Below are 11,289 nucleotides of genomic sequence, written 5' to 3' on the forward strand. Positions count from 1 at the left end.
AGGAGGACAGTCTTTTTTAAATTTTTCATTTTTGAGACGGAGCCTCCCTGTGTCACCAGGCTAGAGTGCAGTGGTGTGATTTTGGCTTACTGCAACAGGAGGGCAATCTTAGTACAACATTTTCCCTGGTTAGAAGAGTTCCTTTGGGTGGACAACTGGTAACTCCATGTGCCCTGCCGTGAACATTGACTTCCCTCTGAGACAAGGGGAAGCTTAGGACTGGAGCCAGCCAAGGCCTAGTCTCCCTTTCCATTTAGCAGCTTATTAGTATTTCTTTAACATTGACTTGCCCTGGGACCCTAAAAGAATCCAGAAATAAAGCTTGAATCCCCATGGGATCATACCACATAAAGTCAGCTGCCTTGGCTGGACTGATTTTGCTAAGAGAGCACTGAAGGGAAGAATAATGGATGCTGTGTTGGGATGTAGGAGAAGGGAAAATAGCCAATTTCAGCAATCAAGCTTTTGCTACAGCAAAAGCCAGGGAAGACACAACTTCCTTGGTCCTCTATGACAACTATTCCAAAGAGATCAGGATCTCAAAGAAATAATACTCTCTCAGAGAGCCCCTGAGAGTGGGGGAAACTCGTACAGAAGAAGTTGTAGTCTAATGACATTGGCTTCCATCAAAACACGGCCTTGGCCGGGCATGGTGGCTCATGCCTGTAATCCCAGCATTCTGGGAGGCCGAAGCAGGCGGATAACCTGAGGTCAGGAGTTCCAGACCACACTGGCCAACATAGTGAAACCCCATATCTACTAAAAATACAAAAATTAGCCGGACATGGTGGCAGGCACCTGTAATCCCAGCTACTGGAGAGGCTGAGGCAGGAGAATCGCTAATCACTTGAACCCTGGAGGCAGAGGCTGCAGTGAGCCAAACTGCCCCGCTGCACTCCAGCCTAGGTGACAGAGACTCTGTATCCAAAAAACAAACAAGTCACTGCCTAAAGGGGCACCCATTAGGATGCAATGCGTAGCAAATACCCTCTCTAGGAATCATATCTACACAAGACTTTTTATTTTCATTTTTTACTTGTACAAACATATTTATTTAGTTGTGGGGAATAATATGATATATTGTAGTAGACATCAGAAAACCAAAATTTTGAGTCTGTCATCCAATAGCTAAAGGCTCTTTAACATCTCAGTTTCCTTACTTGTAAAAACAGTAAAATGAAACCTATTCCTCACATCTGGTACAATTATGATAAGTAAAGATTTTATTCATGTACAGCAGATCCCTGAATCATATTCTTCCGTTATAACATTGATGAGGAAAAACAATTGGTTGCCTGCTGGGACCACTGTCTCTGTGGAGTTTACATGTTCTCCCCATCTTCGTGAGTTTTCTTCAGGTACCCCGGTCAGTTTCCTCCCACGTCCCAAAGATGTGCATGTTAGGCAAACTGGTGTGTCTATGTAGTCCCAGTGTGAATGACTGTGGGTGTGTGTGAGTGTGCTCTGTAATGGGATGGCGTCCTATCCAGGGCTGGTTACTGCCTTGAGCCCTGAGCTGCCAGGACAGGCTCTGGCCACCGAACTCTAAACTAAAATAAGCAGGCAAATAATTTTCTTCCTTATTTTTACTAATCTTTCTTAAATGTATGTATGGCTCACAATTATGTCAATGTTCAATATTGAAAGTGTTTTAGTCTTTATTTAGAAGTTTGGTGGGTTTTGTTATCAGAAATATGCTGTAGGAACTTAACTCTTCTTCATGTCCATTTGTCTATGGTAAAATTGGTTTCCTTATATATAGCTTCACTTAAAATCAAAGTTTCCAAGAACCTACCAAGGAGGCTGAGTGAAGAATTACTGTTTTCCTTTACTTGAAGCTATTTATTCAATATCTCCTACATGTTCTAGGCACTAAGGAAGACAAATTATCTTTATTTATTGTGCTTACATCTAGTAGGAAAATATTCACAAAAAGATAAGTAAGCAAATAAATAAGCAAAATGATATCAGTTTGTGAAACCATGAAGAACATAAAGCAAGATGATGTGAGAGTGATGAAGAGTGTTTTATCGTGGAGATTGTAGTTAATCTGAATTTCCTAAATAGTTTATGTCATCAGTCATCAGTGATTATGTTACTCTGTAATATATCAGCTTAAACATAATTTCCAAGATCTCTAATTAACTGAGAATTTAGATCGATACTAGATCAAGGAAACTGATGAATAATCTTAGCTGCTTAGATAATTTCTAAGAAAGATAGAATGCAAAAACATTGGTCACCAAGCATGGTATTATACACCATTTGCACAGCTTTGCCCCTTATTTGTGTATGTTTCAGAGCTGATAAACCTTTAGATTATATTAATGTATATGTTTTATTTTACCACTTAAAGAAATGCAGAAAGGGCTGGCACAGTGGCTCACACTTGTAATCCCAGCACGTTGGGAGGCTGAGGTGGGTGGATCGCTTGAGGCCAGGAGTTTGAGACCAGCCTCGCCAACATGGCAAAAGCCTGTCTGTACTAAACATACAAAAATTAGTCAGGGATGGTAGTGCATGCCTGTAATCCTAGCTACTCAGGAGGCGAGGCACAAGAATCGCTTGAACCTGGGAGGTGGAGGTTGCAGTGAGCTGAGATTGCACCACTCCACTTCAGCCTGAGTGAGACAGCAAGACTCTGTATCATGAAAAAAAAAAAAAAAAAAAAAAAAATTGCGAAAGGGATGTGTGGCCACAGAAGACATTATAATGATTGCTTTTGACCTATGCTGGCCTGCTAAATGTTTGTATATTTCAAGTCATACTCAGTTACTTGCCTGCCATTATCTCTGTGAGGAAATAAAAGAGGAAACAGAAATTGGTTAAAAGTTGTAATTTATATGGGTTATTGAGGCTATACTAAGAACTGAAATAGCAAAGAAATAGGAAGGTGCATATACAATTATGAGTGCAGCTTGGCTTATTAAGGGAAAAGTGAGTAAATTTTGTCTGGAAGCAAAATGAATGTACCAGACTGTGCAAGATTAGTAAATACATATGTTTGTTTGTTTGTTTTGTTTTCTTTTTTGAAACAGAGTCTTGCTGTGTCACCCAGGCTGGAGTGCAGTGGCATGATCTTAGCTCACTGCACCCTCTGCCTCTCAGGTTCAAGCAATCATCCTGCCTCAGCCTCCCAAGTAGCTGGGATTACAACTGTGCACCACCATGCCCAGCAATTTTTTGTATTTTTTAATAGAGACAGGGTTTCGCCATGTTGATAAGGCTGGTCCTGACATCAGGTGATCTGCCCACCTCGGCCTCCCAAAGTGCTAGGATCCCAGGCATGAGCCACCATGCCCACTCCCTCAGTATAGACATATATTTGAATGGGCAAATTGAAGTTTGAGGAAAATAACACTTTATTTGCACCTGCAAATAATGAGTGTGGAAAGAGACAATGAAATATGTTAAAGTTGTCACTAAACTAGCTCTGCTTTAATGGGCTTACTCATAAAACTTTTAAAAAGGATTGTGAATCCTTTACTGGCAATTGTTATATTAATGCAATAGGAGAATTTAGGTTTTTTTTTTCTTTATGTTAAAATGACAGACTAGTTTTAGAATATTCACTTTGTTCTTAACAAGGGATAGTAACAGTTATTTCTAATTTCTGTTATCCGCCCGAATAGGAGATGTGTATCTAATCAGAATAAATTTCTCCACTTTATGCTGACTTTATCATGCCCTTGACAACTCAAAAACAAAACAAAACAACAACAGTTCGTCATTGCTGAAATAGCTGAAGTTCCTTATAATTATACCGTTAGTTGTGTTTACTGAGTGTACTGTCACTCTGGTTAATAGAGAGCCAAACCACAATCTTTCGTTGTTCCTAGGCATCTATGCTTCTGTCTTATACTAGCGATAATTCTTCTTTGAAAACTCTTTTTAATGTTGCATTCCCATGATAAGTTCCAGAATTTAGAAAAAATATAATGTTTACATGTGATTTTACAAGTCAAATCATAGTTGGTGCTTCTTAGATGGCTAAAATACTAAGGATTTAGCATTTTAGTCTCTCATATTATAACACACGATGTGTTGTTCATAAGAAGGATGCAAGAATTAATTAGGTATTTTGATATGCTCCATATTTCCTTCTTTCTTTCTTTCTTTTTTTTTTTTTTTTTTTTTGAGACAGTCTTACTCTGTTGCCCAGGCTGGAGTGCAGTGGTGCAATCTTGGCTCACTGCAACTTCTGCCTCTCAGGTTCAAATGATTCTCCTGCTTCAGTCTCTCAAGTAGCTGGGATTACAAGGGCACCATCACACCCGGCTAATTTTTGTATTTGTAGTAGAGACAGGGTTTCACCATGTTGGCCAGGCTGGTCTCAAACTCCTGACCTCAGGTGACTGGTGGCCTCGGCCTCCCAAAATACTGGGATTGCAGGTGTGTGCCGCTGTGCCTGGCCTGCTCCATATTTCCTAATTGGCTCAATAATGTTGTCAGAATTTCATCATATATTAAGCCCACAAGATGTCTGATAAAAAAAAACTTATGTCTTACCTTCTTTATGTTACTTTTTAAAGTAGATATGTCCTTGTCCCCATGTCCATAGTATATTCTTACCCTTGAGGAAACACTGACAAAATCCACAACACAATAGAAGATTTTATTTTTTCCTATTCTGATTAAACTGAAGGCTCTATTAATTTTTTACAGTTGTTAACTTTTGTTTAATCAAAAAAAAGATGGTTTTTATTTTTCTTCCATGCTTGCCTAAAGAGTCTATAAGCTAAAGAGTCATCAACACAGGACAACCCCAGAGCCTTGGTGAAAAAGATTGTACCAGATGCTCTTAGCTGAAATAGACTTATAGGGCCAGACTTCTCAGTATTCACTGACTTCTGACCACAAATAAACATCTATAGACTGAACCACAACACTGAATCAGGATTGCTAGGACTCTGCTTTAGTCCTGAAGCAAAAAGTCATGGAAGTATACTGCTGATCCAAGACTTGTGAGTCAAGAATGAATCACATGAGCCTAATAAGCCAACAAGGGAAATGTAATCATGGTTATTTGTTTTGGAATATGGTTAGATTGTTTTTAATGTCCCATTTTCTGATGAGTACAAAAGAAAGTCCTTTCTTCTTGATCTACTGCTAACCCTCAATTTAGCAAACAATGCTTATTGCAAACTGAAATAAAATAGTTTTAATGATACCTTGTTTCCACTAGCCTGTCAGAATTCAAGAGTAAGTATTTTTACTGAGTCCTTGGCTACGTAATTATTTGAACAGATTCCATGAATCCGCCATCCTTTTTACCAGATTGTATTGAAAAAAATCAATCATATGATCAAAGGAATCCAGAGTTATATTTGAGAATAAATTCATTTAATCAGCTATTATCATATAACCATTAAAGAAGAAGTGCTGTACTTCCTGTGTGGAAGTGAGGCTACAAAGCCTTCCCAGGAAACTGGTTTGATACCTATTACTTGGCTTACAGGGTTTCAGCATTGTGCTAGTAATGTGTATTAAGCTTCTCTTGCACTGTTTTAAAGAAATATCTGAGACTGGGTAATTTATAAAACAGGCTTAACTGGCTCATGGTTCTGTAGGCTGTACAAGAAGCATCACTTACAATCATGGCAGAAGTGAAGCAGGAACAGGCACATCACATGGCGAAAGCAAGAGCAAGAAAGAGACTGGGGAGGTGTCATACACTTTTAAATGACCAGATCTCAAGAGCACTCACTATCATGAGCGCAGTACCAAGGGGATGGTACTAAACCATTCATGAGAAATCTGCCACTATGATCCAGTCACCTCCTACTAGGTCCCATCTCCAACAGTGGAATTAAATTTCAGCATGAAATTTGGGCAGGGGAAACATCCAAACTATATCATAATGCTTATTTACCGTCATGCCAGCAAATTTAGCAAACACTAAGGACCCTGAGAAAAGAGAAAGTCACTCACTTCTAAAGACTGCATATAAAATGAGGTGGAAATTAATGTCTTGGCTTTGGTTTTCTGATATTGGAATAAACAAGCAAAGAAAATAAATTTTAAAATATAAATTATTACTTTAGAAAAATATTTATTTGATGCAAAAGGAAGCAGTCAAAGAAGAATAAGAGTGAACATACTTGAAAGATATAAAAGCAAAAAGTGAAGTAGCAGATGTAAATCCAACCATATGAGTAATAACGTTAAATGCAAATGGATTAAACAGTCCAATCAAAAGGCAGTGATTGCCGGACTGGATTTTTAAAATGCAAAAATCTAACCGATATTCTGTCTTCAGGATCTAATCTACATTCTGTCTTCAGGAGGCACACTTTAGATTCAAAACTATACATAGATTGAAAGCAAAAGAAAGGAAATACATGTACATAAGGCAAACAGCAACCTTGGGAAAGCTGAAGTAAAAATAAAAAAGATTATAATGGAGCTGAAAAATTTCTATCACTTAGTGACATCGTAGCCATTGTAACATGACAGCACAACACACTACTTATGTGTTTGTAGTGATGCTGTTTAAACAAACCTACTACATTGCCAGACATATGAAAGAACAGCAAATACGATCATGTATAGTACATAATACTTGATAATCCCAACACTTTGGGAGGCTGAGGCAGGTGGATCATGAGGTCGAGAGTTCGAGACCAGCATGGCTAACATAGTGATACCCAGTCTCTACTGAAAAAACAAAAAATTAGCCAGGTGTGGTGGCAGGCTCCTGTAATCCCAGCTACTCAGGAGGCTGAGGCAGGAGAATTGGTTGAACCCAGGAGGGAGAGGTTGCAGTGAGCCAAGATCACACCATTGCACTCCAGCCTGGGGGACAGAGCGAGACTCCATCTCAAATAATAATAACAATAATAATGATAATAAATGACTATGTTGCTGGTTAAAAAAAAAAAAAGCCAAAGTGGCTATATCAGTAATAGAAAATGTAGATTTTTAAAACAAAAAAGGCCTGGCACAGTGGTTCATGCTTGTAATCCCAGCACTTTAGGAGGCCGAGGCAGGTGGATCACTTGAGGTCAGGAGTTCAAGACCAGCCTGGCCAATATGGCAAAAGCCCATCTCTGCTAAAAATACAAAAACTGACCAGCCATGGTGGTGCTCACCTGTAATCCCAGTTACTCAAGTGACTGAGATACAAGAATTGCTTGAACCCGGGAGATGAAGATTGTAGCGAGCCAAGATTGCGCCATTGCACTCCAGCCTGGGTGACAGAATGAGACTCTGTCTCAAAAACAACAAAAACAAACATTATTAGAGATAAAGAGGCACATTTTGTGTTAAAGCATTAATCCATCAGGAAATTATAATAATTATAAATATATGCACTAAGAAAAGAGAAAAATAACATAAAGATTGATAGAATTTAGGGAAGAAGTAGACAATTTAACAGTTGTCAAAGATCCCAATACCTAACTGTCAATATTGTAAAGAACAAACAGGCAGAGGATCAACAAGAAATTAGAAGAACTGAACAATACCATATACACTCTAGACCTAAAACACATCTACAGAGCACTCTACCAAACAACAGAGTAATACAAACTACATACTCTTCTCACATGTACATAGAATACTATCGAGAATTGGACATAAGCAAGGCCATGAAACAAGATGCAATAAATTTAAATAGACTGAACTCTTGCAAAGTATATTCTCCAATCATGATAAAGTGAAATTGGAAATCAAGAACAGAAGGAAATTTGGAGTATTAACAGATATATGAAAATAAAACAACACGCTATCAGTGTATCAAAGAAGTAATCATACAAAAAATATAAAGTAAGATGAATGAAAATGAAGACACAGCTATGGGATGCAGCTATGGGATGTAGTTAAAACAGAATGTCGAGGAAAATTTACAGCTATGAATGCCTGTAAATTAAAAAGGAAGACAGATCTCACATCAACAACCTAACCTACCAACTAAGACACTGGAAAAATCAGAGAAAACTAAATCAAAAGCAATTATAAAGAAGAAAATAATAAGGATTAGAATGCATGTCCACAAAATAGAGAAAAGGAAAACCAAGAAGACCAAAAGTTGATTTTTTTCTAAGAGATCAACAAAATTGACCAACTTTTAACCAGAACTAACAAGAAAGACTGAGATCCAAATTACTAAAAGTAATTTATGAAATTGAAGCTAGAAATGGAATTGGAGCTATTACTACTGACTTTTCAGAAATAAAGTGAATTACAAGAAAATACTATTAATAACTCTTTGACAACCAGTTAACTAACTTAGAGGAACAGGATAAATTCCTAGAAAAGACATGAACTCCCAAAACTCACTCAAGAAGAAACAGAAAACCTGAATAGACTGATAACAAATGAAAAGATTAAACTGGTAATTGTTTTTAAAAGTCCAAGACCAGATGGCTTCACCAGTGAGTTTACTAAACATTTAAAGAAGAATTCATACCAATTCTTCACAAACACTTCCCAATGCATTTGTGAACCCAGAAAATCTGAGACAGGTCTCAGTTAATTTAGAAAGTTTATTTTGCCAAAATTGAGGACGTGCCCATGACAGCCTCAGGAAGTCCTGATGATATGTACTCAAGGTGGTCAGGCATGGCTTGGTTTTATACATTTTAGAGAGATATGAGACATGCATCAACATATGGAAGAAGTACATTCAGTCTGGAAAGGTGGGACATCTTGAAGCAAAGGCAGGAAAATTCAAAGCAGGATGGAGCTTCCAGGTCACAGGTGAGACACAAATGGTTGCATTGTTTTGCATTTATTATTAGCCTTTACAAGGAAGGCGATCAGAGACGCATCTATGTCAATAAGAAGAGGGATACCTTTGTGGGGATTTTTGTCTTTGTTTTTGTTATTAAGACAAAGTCTCACTCTGTCACCCAGGCTGGAGTGCAGTGGCACGATCTTGGCTCACTGCAGCCCCCATGTCTTGGATTCAAGTGCTTCTTCTGTCTCAGCCTCCTGGGTAGCTGGGACTACAGATGCATGCCAACACACTCAGCTAATTTTTTGGATTTTTAGTAGAGGCAGGGTTTCACTATTTGGCCAGGCTGACTTCAGGTGATCCACTTGCCTTCACCTCCCAAAGTGCTGGGATTACAGGCATGAGCCACCACACCTAGTGAGGGATAGCTTTGAACAGAATGGAAGGCAGATTTGCATTAAGCAGTTTCCAGCTCTTTTCCTTAGTGATTTTGGGGGTCCAAGATATTTTTCTTTCACAGTATTATGCTGATACTAAAATAAGACAAAGATATCACAAGAGGCTGGGCGCGGTGGCTCAAGCCTGTAATCCCAGCACTTTGGGAGGCCAAGGCGGGTGGATCACGAGGTCGAGAGATGAAGACCATCCTGGTCAACATGGTGAAACCCCGTTTCTACTAAAAATACAAAAAATTAGCTGGGCATGGTGGCACGTGCCTGTAATCCCAGCTACTCAGGAGGCTGAGGCAGGAGAATTGCTTGAACCCAGGAGGCGGAGGTTGCAGTGAGCCGAGATCACGCCATTGCACTCCAGCCTGGGTAACAAGAGCAAAACTCCGTCTCAAAAAAAAAAAAAAGATATCACAAGAAAAGAAAACTACAGACCAATATCTCTTATGAATATAGTCACAAAAATCTTCAACAAAATGCTCACAAATGGAATCCAGAATTATATAAGGATTATAAAACATGACCAACTAGGACTTATCCCAGGAAAGCAAGGTTGGTATAACATCCAAAAATTGATATAATATATCACATCAATTAATAAAGAGAAAAAAGTCAAAAGAATAAAGTTGGACTCTTGGAGTAAGTCTACATGAACATACAATGAAATATTGCTTAGCAATAAAAAAAAAACTACTGATGTAGGCTTCAAGATAGATGGACTCTAAAAATAGTATGCTAAAGAGAAAGAAGCCAGGCACAAAGTACTGCATATCCAATTACTCAATCTATATGAAATATCCAAACCAAAACAGGCAAATCAACAGAGATAGATTAGTGTTTTCCTACCAGGGAATGTGGGGTGATGTCTAAAGACTGTTGTATTTCTTTCTGGGGTAATAAAAATCTTCTAAAATTAATTGTAGTCATGGTTGTGTAAATCTGTAAATGCTTAAAGCCATTGAATTGTACACTCTAAATAAATTAATTGTATAATATGTGAACTATATCTCAATCTAGTTGAGAATATCTTTGAAATGATGCTGGGTATGGAAAATTTAACCCTAGTTCCTTGTGATAACTCCAGAAGCTGCAATAGCTGCTCAGAAACATATAGCTCTAGATTTGCTGGCCATACAACAAGGCTTTTGTGCAAGTGAATCAAGCCAAATATCCTCTAATGAAATCATTCATCTTTCTTATTATAATTTTTGAGGCAGACTGATAAGAAAAATCGTCCAGAAATTTGGAAATACACTAAAAGGATGACTACATGTCCTACTAACATCACACTAGAGCAGGACATGTGTGCTCTGAAGAACTATCAGACTCTCTAAGGATACGGACCTTTGTTTGATGGACTATTTACTATTACTTGGGATTTAGACATTTTACAATGCCATAAAGTTAGATGTTAACTTTAGAACATCTGATATGGTACAAATGTGCTTTTTATTGTTTTGGCTTGCACCATCCAGCAGAAATACAATTGATTTCTGTCTCATAGAAAAGATAACCTCAAAGGTTATGATTTTACCTTCCTATAGGTCATTAACCAATTTTGCATCTAATCTATTAAATTTATTTTAGCATTCCTTGTCATCCTACTGGTTCCTTCATTAAACATCTGTATAAAACTTTGATTCATGCTTTCATTTACTACATTCATGCTTTCTATTCATGCTTTCTATTATATTTTTAACATTTTGAAGACTATACTTTTTTAAGGGAAAAAAGAAAGAAAGAAAGAATGAAAAAAAGAAAGAGGAAGAGAAAGGGAGAGAGAATGGGAGTCTTGCTCTATTAGCCAGGCTAGAATGCAGTCTAAAAATGGGTATTTAAAACCTTTTTTATGCCAATAATGTGCATAACAATGGAGACAGGAAGGAATAATGGAGGAAAACAACAAACAAGCAGCCAACCAATAGTTCATTTAAACCTGTGAAATGCTATGCAATTACTGAGGAGTGATTTACTTCCAATTATGTAGTCACTTTTAGAGTACGTGTGATGTGGTACTGAGAATATATGTTTTGTGGATTTGGGGTGGAGGGTTCTGTAAATGTTTATTAAGTTTACTTGTTCCAGGTCTGAGTTCAAGTCCTGGATATCCTTGTTAATTTTCTGTCTCATTGATCTGTCTAATATTGACAATGTGATGTTAAA

Source organism: Saimiri boliviensis, chromosome 1 (genome assembly GCF_048565385.1).
Source record: "Saimiri boliviensis isolate mSaiBol1 chromosome 1, mSaiBol1.pri, whole genome shotgun sequence".
In the NCBI taxonomy this organism is placed as follows: domain Eukaryota; kingdom Metazoa; phylum Chordata; class Mammalia; order Primates; family Cebidae; genus Saimiri; species Saimiri boliviensis.